This window comes from Oncorhynchus clarkii, unplaced genomic scaffold (assembly GCF_045791955.1).
Source record: "Oncorhynchus clarkii lewisi isolate Uvic-CL-2024 unplaced genomic scaffold, UVic_Ocla_1.0 unplaced_contig_449_pilon_pilon, whole genome shotgun sequence".
NCBI lineage: Eukaryota > Metazoa > Chordata > Actinopteri > Salmoniformes > Salmonidae > Oncorhynchus > Oncorhynchus clarkii.
Window position 1 is genome coordinate 52,859 of NW_027258055.1, and position 15,178 is coordinate 68,036.

Genomic DNA, 15,178 nt, shown 5'->3' on the forward strand with positions numbered 1-15,178 from the left:
TCTGCAGAAGACAGTCAGCTACATTTCGGAGTGATGCATTTAAATGTAGCGGTCCCCAGAACGAAGAGAAATGCAACACTTATTTGTCATCACTCATATCGAAATCACGTTGAAATCAATTGCGCGAGAGGGATGAGATGAGGTTGCACATCCTGATTAAACGAACAGCTCTAAAACCACATGGAATCTGGGTTTAATGTGTACATCACTGGTTAGAGGACAACTTGTGGTAAACAGCTAGCTACATTTTGAAGAGTTGCATTTTGATTCAAGTGGATCACCTACGAGATAAGTGTAACGCAACACTTTTTGTTAATCACATAAATAGTACTCTTTCATTTCAGAACCTGGACTTTTCACCTGATGAGGCTAATATCCACATCATGATGAAATCAATAGATCAGGGGGCAAACGTTTAGGGTTCTACATTGTGACATTTTATTGATATCATGGAACAACTCCTTCATGTATTTTCTGATGTCTAATCAGAGATCTTTTACCAGAGTATCTCTTCCCACATTGATCACAGCTATACGATTTCTCTCCTGTGTGTGTTCTCTGGTGTGCAGTCAGCTGGCTAGAAGAAACAAAACTCTTCCCACATTGATCACAGCTATAACATTTCTCTCCTGTGTGTGTTCTCTGGTGTACAGTCAGCTGGCTAGATGAAACAAAGCTCTTCCCACATTGATCACAGCTATAAGGTTTCTCTCCCGTGTGAATTCTTTGGTGCGTTTTCAGGCTGCTTGGAACATTAAAACTCTTCCCACAGTCAGTGCAGCTATAAGGTTTCTCTCCAGTGTGAATTCTCTGGTGTCTTTTCAGGCTGCTTAGATCAGTAAATCTCTTCCCACATTGATCACAGCTATATGGTTTCTCTCCTGTATGGATTCTCTGATGTCTTTTGAGGTCTGCTGAAGATGTGAATCTCTTCCCACAGTCAGAGCAGCGGTGAGGTTTCTTCCCTGTGCGTTTCCGCTTCTGTTTCTTGAGATGTTCTGATGCGGAAAAACTCTCCTCTGCCTCTTCAGCTTCATGATGTTGTTGAGGCTCCCCAGAGGATCCACGATCGTCATGTCTCTCTCCTGTGTGAACAACAAAAACAAAGTCAGACAGAAGGTTAAAAGGCCCACAACAGAAATTCACCGTTTGTTTTAGCTGAAAGGACAGGCCTCATGCCCATGATGTTTGACAATTGTCTTAAAAAGACCAGTCAAGCAACAATAGCCATATTTAGTCTTATTTTTTTCACCTTAGTAGTAAAGTGGATGATTTTAGGCTAGAAATACGTTTTTAAAGTTGCTGAAATCCTAAGCAGTGTGCCAGACGACTTTTGATCACCAATATAGGCCCCATTCTGTGTTTGTAAAATTGCACACACAATTTGGTTGCAGAAACTCCTCCCTGCTAATGAGGAAACCGCTAGTTATGGATGTAGTATATCTGCTAATGAGGAAACCGCTAGTTATGGATGTAGTATATCTGGTAATGAGGAAACCACTAGTTATGGATGTAGTATATCTGGTAATGAGGAAACCACTAGTTATGGATGTAGTATATCTGGTAATGAGGAAACCACTAGTTATGGATGTAGTATATCTGGTAATGAGGAAACCACTAGTTATGGATGTAGTATATCTGCTAATGAGGAAACCACTAGTTATGGATGTAGTATATCTGGTAATGAGGAAACCACTAGTTATGGATGTAGTATATCTGGTAATGAGGAAACCACTAGTTATGGATGTAGTATATCTGGTAATGAGGAAACCGCTAGTTATGGATGTAGTATATCTGGTAATGAGGAAACCACTAGTTATGGATGTAGTATATCTGGTAATGAGGAAACCACTAGTTATGGATGTGGTATATCTGGTAATGAGGAAACCACTAGTTATGGATGTAGTATATCTGGTAATGAGGAAACCACTAGTTATGGATGTAGTACATCTGGTAATGAGGAAACCACTAGTTATGGATGTAGTATATCTGGTAATGAGGAAACCACTAGTTATGGATGTGGTATATCTGGTAATGAGGAAACCACTAGTTATGGATGTAGTATATCTGGTAATGAGGAAACCGCTAGTTATGGATGTAGTGTATCTGGTAATGAGGAAACCACTAGTTATGGATGTAGTATATCTGGTAATGAGGAAACCACTAGTTATGGATGTAGTATATCTGGTAATGAGGAAACCACTAGTTATGGATGTAGTATATCTGGTAATGAGGAAACCGCTAGTTATGGATGTAGTATATCTGGTAATGAGGAAACCGCTAGTTATGGATGTAGTATATCTGGTAATGAGGAAACCACTAGTTATGGATGTAGTATATCTGCTAATGAGGAAACCACTAGTTATGGATGTAGTATATCTGGTAATGAGGAAACCACTAGTTATGGATGTAGTATATCTGGTAATGACGAAACCACTAGTTATGTATAATGTGAATATTACCACACATTATCAGATCAAGATCAGGATGCTACTGAAGGAAACTCACATTAAGCTCTGTGTCTATTCACTAATTCACCACCGTGGGGGAAAACTCAGGGGAGTTCTCATAGGCTGACAGCAAAAATAGCCTCCATTTACAGGTTGAATATGAGTGCATTTTGGATTTTGGATTATAATTGTACGGTTAGTTTGATATGATATGATGGTTAATATAAATGTTTGTGTCATCATCGCAATTCCACTGCTATATACTTAAAAACACCAGTAAAATTCTCTGTGGCTAGCTTTCCTTCCAAAAATAGATATTTTGCAACTATCATAACCAAATATTATTTTAGCGAATAATAAAAACAAAAATGGTAAAGCCTATGAGAACCCCAAAAGTGTTTTTATTTAGAAGTAATAACCTGGTAAATCTAGACTGTTGAATGGTCCCAGATGGTGAGCAGTTTATTTAGTAATATCCTGATAAATCTAGACTGTTGAATGGTCCCAGATGGTGAACAGTTTATTTAGTAATATCCTGATAAATCTAGACTGTTGAATGGTCCCAGATGGTGAGCAGTTTATTTAGTAATAACCTGGTAAATCTAGACTGTTGAATGGTCCCAGATGGTGAACAGTTTATTTAGTAATAGCCTGGTAAATCTAGACTGTTGAATGGTCCCAGATGGTGAACAGTTTATTTAGTAATAACCTGGTAAATCTAGACTGTTGAATGGTCCCAGATGGTGAACAGTTTATTTAGAAGTAATAACCTGGTAAATCTAGACTGTTGAACGGTCCCAGATGGTCAACAGTTTATTTAGAAGTAACCTGGTAAATCTAGACTGTTGAATGGTCCCAGATGGTGAACAGTTTATTTAGTAATAACCTGGTAAATCTAGACTGTTGAATGGTCTCAGATGGTGAACAGTTTATTTAGTAATAACCTGGTAAATCTAGACTGTTGAATGGTCCCAGATGGTGAACAGTTCATTTAGTAATAACCTGGTAAATCTAGACTGTTGAATGGTCCCAGATGGTGAACAGTTTATTTAGTAATAACCTGGTAAATCTAGACTGTTGAATGGTCCCAGATGGTGAACAGTTTATTTAAAAGTAATAACCTGGTAAATCTAGACTGTTGAATGGTCCCAGATGGTGAACAGTTTATTTAGTAATAACCTGGTAAATCTAGGCTGTTGAATGGTCCCAGATGGTGAACAGTTTATTTAGTAATAACCTGGTAAATCTAGACTGTTGAATGGTCCCAGATGGTGAACAGTTCATTTAGTAATAACCTGGTAAATCTAGACTGTTGAATGGTCCCAGATGGTGAACAGTTTATTTAGTAATAACCTGGTAAATCTAGACTGTTGAATGGTCCCAGATGGTGAACAGTTTATTTAGTAACAACCTGGTAAATCTAGACTGTTGAATGGTCCCAGATGGTTAACAGTTTATTTAGAAGTAATAACCTGGTAAATCTAGACTGTTGAATGGTCCCAGATGGTGAACAGTTTATTTAGTAATAACCTGGTAAATCAATGGTCCCAGATGGTGAACAGTTTATTTAGAAGTAATAACCTGGTAAATCTAGACTGTTGAATGGTCCCAGATGGTGAACAGTTTATTTAGTAATAACCTGGTAAATCTAGACTGTTGAATGGTCCCAGATGGTGAACAGTTTATTTAGAAGTAATAACCTGGTAAATCTAGACTGTTGAATGGTCCCAGATGCTGAACAGTTTATTTAGTAATAACCTGGTAAATCAATGGTCCCAGATGGTGAACAGTTTATTTAGAAGTAATAACCTGGTAAATCTAGACTGTTGAATGGTCCCAGATGGTGAACAGTTTATTTAGTAATAACCTGGTAAATCTAGACTGTTGAATGGTCCCAGATGGTGAACAGTTTATTTAGTAATAACCTGGTAAATCTAGACTGTTGAATGGTCCCAGATGGTGAACAGTTTATTTAGAAGTAATAACCTGGTAAATCTAGACTGGTGAATGGTCCCAGATGGTGAACAGTTTATTTAGTAATAACCTGGTAAATCTAGACTGTTGAATGGTCCCAGATGGTAAACAGTTTATTTAGTAATAACCTGGTAAATCTAGACTGTTGAATGGTCCCAGATGGTGAACAGTTCATTTAGTAATAACCTGGTAAATCTAGACTGTTGAATGGTCCCAGATGGTGAACAGTTTATTTAGTAATAACCTGGTAAATCTAGACTGTTGAATGGTCCCAGATGGTGAACAGTTTATTTAGAAGTAATAACCTGGTAAATCTAGACTGTTGAATGGTCCCAGATGGTGAACAGTTTATTTAGTAATAACCTGGTAAATCTAGACTGTTGAATGGTCCCAGATGGTGAACAGTTTATTTAGTAATAACCTGGTAAATCTAGACTGTTGAATGGTCCCAGATGGTGAACAGTTTATTTAGAAGTAATAACCTGGTAAATCTAGACTGTTGAATGGTCCCAGATGGTGAACAGTTTATTTAGTAATAACCTGGTAAATCTAGACTGTTGAATGGTCCCAGATGGTGAACAGTTTATTTAGTAACAACCTGGTAAATCTAGACTGTTGAATGGTCCCAGATGGTTAACAGTTTATTTAGAAGTAATAACCTGGTAAATCTAGACTGTTGAATGGTCCCAGATGGTGAACAGTTTATTTAGTAATAACCTGGTAAATCAATGGTCCCAGATGGTGAACAGTTTATTTAGAAGTAATAACCTGGTAAATCTAGACTGTTGAATGGTCCCAGATGGTGAACAGTTTATTTAGTAATAACCTGGTAAATCTAGACTGTTGAATGGTCCCAGATGGTGAACAGTTTATTTAGAAGTAATAACCTGGTAAATCTAGACTGTTGAATGGTCCCAGATGCTGAACAGTTTATTTAGTAATAACCTGGTAAATCAATGGTCCCAGATGGTGAACAGTTTATTTAGAAGTAATAACCTGGTAAATCTAGACTGTTGAATGGTCCCAGATGGTGAACAGTTTATTTAGTAATAACCTGGTAAATCTAGACTGTTGAATGGTCCCAGATGGTGAACAGTTTATTTAGTAATAACCTGGTAAATCTAGACTGTTGAATGGTCCCAGATGGTGAACAGTTTATTTAGAAGTAATAACCTGGTAAATCTAGACTGGTGAATGGTCCCAGATGGTGAACAGTTTATTTAGTAATAACCTGGTAAATCTAGACTGTTGAATGGTCCCAGATGGTGAACAGTTTATTTAGTAATAACCTGGTAAATCTAGACTGTTGAATGGTCCCAGATGGTGAACAGTTTATTTAGAAGTAATAACCTGGTAAATCTAGACTGTTGAATGGTCCCAGATGGTGAACAGTTTATTTAGTAATAACCTGGTAAATCTAGACTGTTGAATGGTCCCAGATGGTGAACAGTTTATTTAGTAATAACCTGGTAAATCTAGACTGTTGAATGGTCCCAGATGGTGAACAGTTTATTTAGAAGTAATAACCTGGTAAATCTAGACTGTTGAATGGTCCCAGATGGTGAACAGTTTATTTAGTAATAACCTGGTAAATCTAGACTGTTGAATGGTCCCAGATGGTGAACAGTTTATTTAGAAGTAATAACCTGGTACATCTAGACTGTTGAATGGTCCCAGATGGTGAACAGTTTATTTAGTAATAACCTGGTAAATCTAGACTGTTGAATGGTCCCAGATGGTGAACAGTTTATTTAGTAATAACCTGGTAAATCTAGACTGTTGAATGGTCCCAGATGGTGAACAGTTTATTTAGTAATAACCTGGTAAATCTAGACTATTGAATGGTCCCAGATGGTGAACAGTTTATTTAGTAATAACCTGGTAAATCTAGACTGTTGAATGGTCCCAGATGGTTAATATCAGTTGTTTTCCCCCACGGTGGTCATTCTACTTGTTTATGACGTGACTCTGAGTCATCAGGTTGCCATGGGTTACATGGGGTGTTTTGGTTTCACTCTGGGTTGAGCAGACAAACAGAGGGGACAAAGACTTTCCTATTTGATAATACTGACGATGGGTGACTTCCTGTCGTCTTTGTGCAACCAGAAATCACATCTGGCATTAAGGTTTCAAAGCTGACGTTTGGCAACTCAAACATTCAGCTCCCTCCACAGATTTTCTATGGGATTAAGGTCTGGAGACTGGCTAGGCCACTCCAGGACCTTAATGTGCTTCTTCTTGAGCCACTCCTTTGTTGCCTTGGCCGTGTGTTTTGGGTCATTGTCATGCTGGAATATCCATCTAAGATCCATTTTCAATGCCCTGGCTGAGGGAAGGAGGTTGTCACCCAAGATTTGACGGTACATGGCCCCGTCCATCGTCCCTTTGATGCGGTGAAGATGTCCTGCCCCCTTAGCAGAAAACACCCACAAAGCATAATGTTTCCACCTCCATGTTTGACGGTGGGGATGGTGTTCTTGGGGTCATAGGCAGCATTCCTCCTCCTCCAAACACGGCAAGTTGTACTTTCACCCAGTTGTCCTCTGAATCATTCAGATGTTCATTGGCAAACTTCAGACGGGCATGTATATGTGCTTTCTTGAGCAGGGGGACCTTTGCGTGCGCTGCAGGATTTCAGTGTGTTACCAATTGTTTTCTTGGTGACTATGGTCCCAGCTGCCTTGAGACCATTGACAAGATCCTCCCGTGTAGTTCTGGGCTGATTCCTCACCTTTCTCATGATCATTGCAACTCCACGAGGTGAGATCTTGCATGGAGCCCCAGGCCGAGGGAGCTTGACAGTTCTTTTGTGTTTCTTCCATTTGCGAATAATCGCACCAACTGTTGTCACCTTCTCACCAAGCTGCTTAGCGATGGTCTTGTAGCCCATTCCAGCCTTGTGTAGGTCCACAATCTTGTCCCTGACATCCTTGGAGAGCTCTTTGGTCTTGGCCATGGTGGAGAGTTTGGAATCTGATTGATTGCTTCTGTGGACAGGTGTCTTTTATACAGGTAACAAACTGAGATTAGGAGCACTCCCTTTAAGAGTGTGCTCCTAATCTCAGCTCGTTACCTGTATAAAAGACACCTGGGAGCCAGAAATCTTTCTGATTGTGAGGGAGTCAAATACTTATTTCCCTCATTAAAATCAATTTATAACATTTTTGACATGCGTTTTCTGGATTTTTTTGTTGTTATTCTGTCTCTCACTGTTCAAATAAACCTACCATTAAAATTATAGTCTGATCATTTCTTTGTCAGTGGGCAAATGTACTAAATCAGCAGGGGATCAAATGCATTTTTCCCTCACTGTACATTTCTCCAGCCCCCATCCCTCAGCTGTTTACCAAACCATGTCTCATGGCTGACATTTTGTTGCTGTTTAAATCCAAGGTTTTCCCTTTAAAAAAAGCCACAATCAACCAATCTGCAGTTGTAACAATAACAAATCTGTAATTCCACCACTGTTTTGGTAATAAGATGATGGATGGGGCTGGAGAAATGTAACTACTCTCAAATTCATAGACAGACCTATGGATGCAAGGACTGACCATCCATGATATCAACATTATAGTTGTAACCATGTTGAGGCGATACAGTGTTTATTTACATTGTTTCTAAACATTGGAGTAAAAAAAGCTTATTTGGGTTCTGATGGGGTACAACAGTTGAACTAAGCTCATGAGGCATGTGTTATATTCTTGGCTATACATAAATAATTTACAAATACAGTGTTGGTTCACATTGTTTCTATAAATATATACAGTGCATTTGGAAAGTATTCAGACCCACTTTTTCCACATTTTGCTACGTTACATCCTTATTCTAAAATTGATTAAATGAAATGTTTTCCTCATTAATCTACACACAATACACTCTAATGATAACATGAAAAACTTTTTTTTTGCACATTTATTAAAATAAAAAACATGAATACCTTATTTACATAAGTATTTAGACCCTAAATTGAGATCAGGTGCATCCTGTTTCCTGACTCTCAGACCATGAGAAACAAGATTCTCTGGTCTGTTGAAACCTAGATTAAACTCTTTGGCCTGAATGACAAGCATCACGTCTGGCACCAACCTGGCACCATCCCTATGGCGGCAGGAACTGGAGGACTAGTCAGGCTTGAGGGAACTAGTCAGCATTGAGGGTAAGATGAACAGAGCAAGTACAGAGTACAGAGAGATCCTTGATGAAAATCTTCTCCAGAGCGCTCAGAACCTCAGACTGGGGTGAAGGTTCACCTTCCAACAGGACAAAGACTCTAAGCACACAGCCAAGACAACGCAGGAGTGGCTCTGGGACAAGACTGAATACTTTTTTCTATGCAGAGAACAATGGGAGACAGTCCCCAAAGTGTGCCAAGCTTGTAGTGTCATACCCAAGAAGCCTCAAGGCTGTAATTGCTGCCATAAAAGTACTGAGGAAAGGGTCTGAATACTTATTAAATCTGATTTTAGTTGTTGTTTTTTGCAAAACTGTCTAAAAATCTGTTGTGTGTAGATTGATGTTTGAAAATATATATATATTTAAACCGTTTTAAAAAAGGCATAACATAATGAGGTAAAAGCCAATGGGTCTGAATCATTTAAACGTCCACATATGGATGAGGCAGTTGTAGATTTACTCATTTATAGCCACACATCAGTTCAACAACTGCAGAGTTTGTGCCTCTGTATTTAAGACAGTACTTACTAGTGTTAATTAGGGCCCGGTTTCCCAAAACCATTTTATGACTAAGTTCATCGTTACCATCGGACGCCTTAAGATGCGTTTGGGAAACTGGGCCCAGATATCCCGTTTCCTCCTCTTCTTCCTCCGCCTTTTTGGATGTGACAGTCATCTCCCCCTCCTCCTCTTTCACTCCAAAAACTGCATCCTCCTCTTTCTCTTCCTCCTCTTCTTTCACTCTGAACGTGTCTTCCTCTTCTTTAACTGAAACGTATTTCTCTTCTTCTTTCACGGTAACAGCCTCACCCTCTACTTCTTCCTCCTCCTCTTTCACGAGACCCTCTTTCTCCGTCCAGCAGACCTCCTCTCCTTTTGCAGGAGGAGAGTAGCTTAGTGAACTCATGGTCGTGGATGTTAGCTAGCTAGGCTAATGAATGAGCAGCAATCTAAATTGCCATGAGCAGACCAATAACATCGTAAATATGAAATTAAATCGGATAACTAACTACACGACAGAAGTGGGTTTAAAACACAGTGGCTAATATACACTAAAGCGTCTAAAGAGCTTTATTGGTTCGTCTATTTTGTCTATCAAGCTACCGAGGTGGCTGACGAGCTGTTGCTGCTGTTGAAAGAAGCGTTCCGTCCACTAGATTATACGTCACACCAACAGCATCGCCTTAAAGTCTCAGACCGCCATCTGCTGACTGGAGTGGGTAACGCAGATGAGTAAAATGTCGAGTTTATATTCAGACAAAAAGTTAATCGGTAGGAAGCATGAGTTTTTACCCACCAATGTAACAACACAGTGTGGTTAAAGACTTAGTAACGTAGAAGCAGTCACAATCTAGTTGCCTATATGTGTAAACTGTTATGTTTTCTCGTTATTACTGTAACGACCCTGGATTTATAAGCGTGGATATCGACTCTGCCGCTTGAGCATGCGTTTGCGGCACAGTCGATAGCGCGCCCGGGCTAGAAGGTCGAGGGTTCGAGACCTGCGTCCTGTTATTTCATTACACTACATATTTATTAACTTCCGATATCTTCTAAACTACCTACAAGGCACTATTTCTCAACGTCATATTGATATACTATATATAAACAGTAACATTGATTTACTCTGTGCTACCGAGTTTGTATGCTAACTTTTTACATGCTGACAAACCTGACGCGTTTGTCACGAGCATGTTCATTTTGTCCAACCAGACTAGATCAGCAGTTTGAAATATCAAAAATGAACCAACTATATTAATTGTGGGACTGTTCGAAAAACAAACATTCGTTGCAATTTAGACAGCTTGCTGTTGCTAGCTCAATTGTCCTGGGATATAAACATGGAGTTGTGAATTTCAGGTAAAATAACAATGTCCTCTACTCTGACACTTAATCCACAGATATAACGGTAAACCGAGTTTGTTTCTAGTTATCCTACTTCAGGCTTCTTCTTGTGAGTCAAATACTAAATGTTCAGTGATTGTTAGGTGGTTTACATAATTAACTTTCCTTACTAACCTTCTAAAAGTTGACGCGCCAAAATCTTACCAAACCATTCATTATTCTACTAACTATGCTCACCAATGTAGCTGACCGATGTAGAGAGACAAGTGCAGAATGTTTTTTTGTGATGTTGGTAATACAGTTGAAACATTTATACGTAATTGGTGCCTGGTCACATGTCAACCTCTTTACTGTGTTGCCACCATGCTCGATACCAGTGTAACAGTATAACTTTAGACCGTCCCCTCGCCCATACCCGGGCGCCGAACCAGGGAACCTCTGCACACATCAACAACAGTCTCCCACGAAGCATTGTTACGTCAGCGATCGAAACGCTATTTAGCGCGCACCACCGCTAACAAGCTAGCCGTTTCACGTCTGTTACACTTAGGAGTCATTAAGACAAGTGCCTTAGCAGAATGTTTTTTGTGATGGGGTAATGCAGTTTAAACATTTGAGGCATTTATAAGTAAATAATACAAAATAATTTGCAGTTGAAGTCAGAAGTTTACATGCACTTAGGTTGGAGTCATTAAAACTAATTTTTCAACCACTCCACAAATTTCTTGCTAACAAACTATAGTTTTTGTCAAATCAGTTAGGACATCTACTTTGTGCATGACACGTAATTTTTCCAACAATTCTTTACAGACAGTTCATTTCACTTGTAATTCCCTGTATCACAATTACAGTGGGTCAGAAGTTTACATACACTATGTTGACTGTGCATTTAAACAGCTTGGAAAATTCCAGAAAATTATGTCATATTTTAGAAGCATCTGATAGGCTAATTGACATAATTTGAGTCAATTGGAGGTGTACCTGTGGATGTATTTCGAGGCCTACCTTCAAATTCAGTGCTTCTTTGCTTGACATCATGGGAAAATCAAAAGAAATCAGCCAAGACCTCAGAAAAAAGATTGTAGACCTTCACAAGTCTGGTTCATCCTTGGGAACAATTTCCAAACGCCTGAAGGTACCACGTTCATCTGTACAAACAATAGTCCGCAAGTATAAACACCATGGGATCATGCAGCTGTCATACCGCTCAGGAAGGAGACGCGTTCTGTCTCCCAGAGATGAACGTACTTTGGTGCGAAAAGTGCAAATCATTCCCAGAACAACATCAAAAGACCTAGTGAAGATGCTGGAGGAAACAGGTATAACAGAATCTATATCCACAGTAAAACAAGTCCTATATCAACATAACCTGAAAGGCCGCTCGACAAGGAAGAAGCCACGGCTCCAAAACCACCATAAAAAAAGCCAGACTATGGTTTGCAACTGCACATGGGGACACAGATTGTACTTTTTGGAGAAATGTCCCCTGGTCTGATGAAACAAAAATAGAACTGTTTGGCCATAATGACCATCGTTATGTTTGGAGGAAAAAGGGTGAGGCTTGCAAGCCGAAGAACACCATCCCAACCGTGAAGCACGGGGGTGGCAGCATCATGTTGTGGGGGTGCTTTGCTGCAGGAGGACTGGTGCACTTCACAAAATAGATGGCATCGCGAGGAAGGAAAATTATGTGGATATATTGAAGCAACATCTCAAGACATCAGTCAGGAAGTTAAAGCTTGATCGCAAAAGGGTCTTCCAAATGGACAGTGACCCCAAGCATACTTCCAAAGTTGTGGTAAAATGGCTTAAGGACAACAAAGTCAAGGTGTTGGAGTGGCCATCACAAAGCCCTTACCTCAATCCTATAGAAATGTTGTCGGCAGAACCGAAAAAGCATGTGCGAGCATGGAGGCCTACAAACCTGACTCAGTTACACCAGCTCTGTCAGGAGGAATAGGCCAAAATTCACCCAACTTATTGTGGGAAGCTTGTGAAGGCTACCCAAAACATTTGACCCAAGTTAAACAATTTAAAGGCAATGCTACCAAATACTAATTGAGTGTATGTAAACTTCTGATCCACTGGGAGTATGTTGGTACCCTCTTCAGATCTGTGCCTCGACACAATCCTGTCTCAGAGCTCTACGGACGATTCCTCCTACCATGGCTTGGTTTTTTGCTCTGACATGCACTCTCAACTGTGGCACAGGTGTGTGCCTTTCTAAATAATTTCCAATCAATTGACTTTACCTCAGGTGGACTCCAATTAAGTTGTAGAAACATCTCAAGGATGATCAATAGAAACAAGATGCACCTGAGCTCAATTTCAGGTCTCTTAGAAAAGGGTCTGAATACTTAAGTAAATAAGTTTTTTCTGTTTTTTATTTTTAATACATTTGCAAACATTTCTAGAACATGTTTTCACTTTGTCACGATGGGGTATTGTGTGTAGATTGATGAGGAAAATGTTTTATTAAATCAAATTTAGAATAAGGCTGTAATGTAACAAAATATGGAAAAAGTCAAGGGGTCTGAATACTTTCCGAATGCACTGCAGGTCTTCTCCATTAATGGGAGATGGACATTTAAACTGATCAACTGACTTGTTGACTGATCCTGAAAGGAATTTTATAATATCTGTACATTATAGCAACACCTGTAATTACAAAAGCACAATGATGAATATAAGGTAAGGTCTGGGACAAGGTAGGCATTAAGGTTAGCAGTTAGCCATTAGGGTTAGCAGTTAGCCATTAAGGTTAGCAGTGTGGTTATGGTTAAGGTTATTTAAGGTAAGGGTTAGTTAGCCATTAGGGTTAGCAGTGTGGTAAAGGTTAGGGTTATTTAAGGTAAAGTCCGGGACAAGGTAGGCATTAGGGTTAGCAGTTAGCCATTAGGGTTAGCAGTTAGCCATTAGGGTTAGCAGTTAGCCATTAGGGTTAGCAGTGTGGTTAAGGTTATAGATTTTATGACTGTGGTACTAAGTTGAACCTCTTGAGGAGAAAGTAATCTAAAAGTAATCCGATTACATTAGTGAGTTTGGGGAATCCAACAGTTATGTTACTGATGACACTTTTAGACAGGTAACTAGTAACTAACAGATTACTGATGAGACTTTTAGACAGGTAACTAGTAACTAACAGATTACATTTAGAAAGTAACCTATCCAACCCTGGATACAGTATAAAGGTCTCTCCATGGGTGGGAGATGGACATTTCCGATGATCAACACCCTCTTTATATTACTGACTTGTTGACTGATTGATCCATTCATCCTTCCATCCTCAGCCTTCCTCTTCTCTGAAGACCCAGTGAGGGTGGAGCTCAGTCTGAGAGCTTTTGAGGGACTGGTTAGGAAGGACACTTCTACAGCCAGAGGTGTGAGAGGTCACACATGGTTTAGATGGTAAATATGTATGTCCCCTTGGGAATACAGATCTGTTGGTCACAGATACTCTGGCAATTCCGAACACAATGCCCATCCTGGCAGATCTAAACCTAATGCAGCACATCGTGATTTTTGTGCATCCAGAGCTAATGCAGCTTGGAATGATCAGATGACAGAAGTCACATTTAGGTGCCAGGCGTAACTGAGGCCATAGATGCTCCATATGTGTTTCTTTCTGTGTTGCAGGGGCAGTCAAGAAATGGAATGGCAAGGCCACAGAACATGACATAAGCAGAGCTGTGGGAGACCACCTCAAGCCCCTGGTAGAGCCGGGGGTGGTGTTTACCACTCCACCACGCCTTCAGCAGGCTGGAAAAGTGGGATTGATCTGTTTGATCCAGTAGTTGAATCCTTTGACGTATTGTTGATTTCAACATTTTTCATATTCAACAAAAAATGCACTGGATTGGTTAAAGTTGGAAATTGGGTTAATTTGTTTGGTAATATATTCAAATCAAATCAAGCTTTATTTATACAGCACATTTCAGACATGGAATACAACACAATGGGCTTCAGAGGGAAAAACGATGACAATAAAAATATAAATATTTCCAACACAACAAATAGGAAAAAGAATAACAATAAAAACTGAAAAGACTAATGATCATTCTAAGGAAAAGACATTGATTAAAATAGTAGGAATAGGATGTAACATCCAACCAGAAATATAAGCTAGTTTTACTACAATGTTAGTAAACAATATAATTGTACCAATAAAAACTCAGTTATTAATCATAATTATTTACGCGACTAAGTGTTACAAATATTACGAAATATCAAAACCGAATGTACACCCCTTTGTTAATATGTAGTGGCAATACTTCACTTAATGGTGAGGCAAGGAATAATAAAACATGTATATTTTGTCAGGCTGAATGTTTGAAATATGAGGTGATTTGAGTCATGCTTCTTCAGTAGTGGAATAAAGACAATTAGCGCTTGAATGTTGTCAAGAAATACTGGAGTGATGTCAGATTGTTAATAAAATTGATTATAAACTAATTTATTATACTTCGTCCATGTGTATAGGCTGCAAGTACGTTGAAATTACGATGTTTTCGAGTCATTGAAAAAAAACGAAATATTTTCAACTACAACGTAGTTTTCTTTTCATAACGCAACACTTTTTGGTAAACTCTTTCATTTCAATCCATAGCTGAAATCAATAGAACAGGACAAACATTTAGGGGGTTCTTCACTATGACATCATTATCTTACTCCTATTGCATTGTGACATTTTTTTTCCATTGATATAACGTATCTCTTGTCACATTGAGCACAGCTAT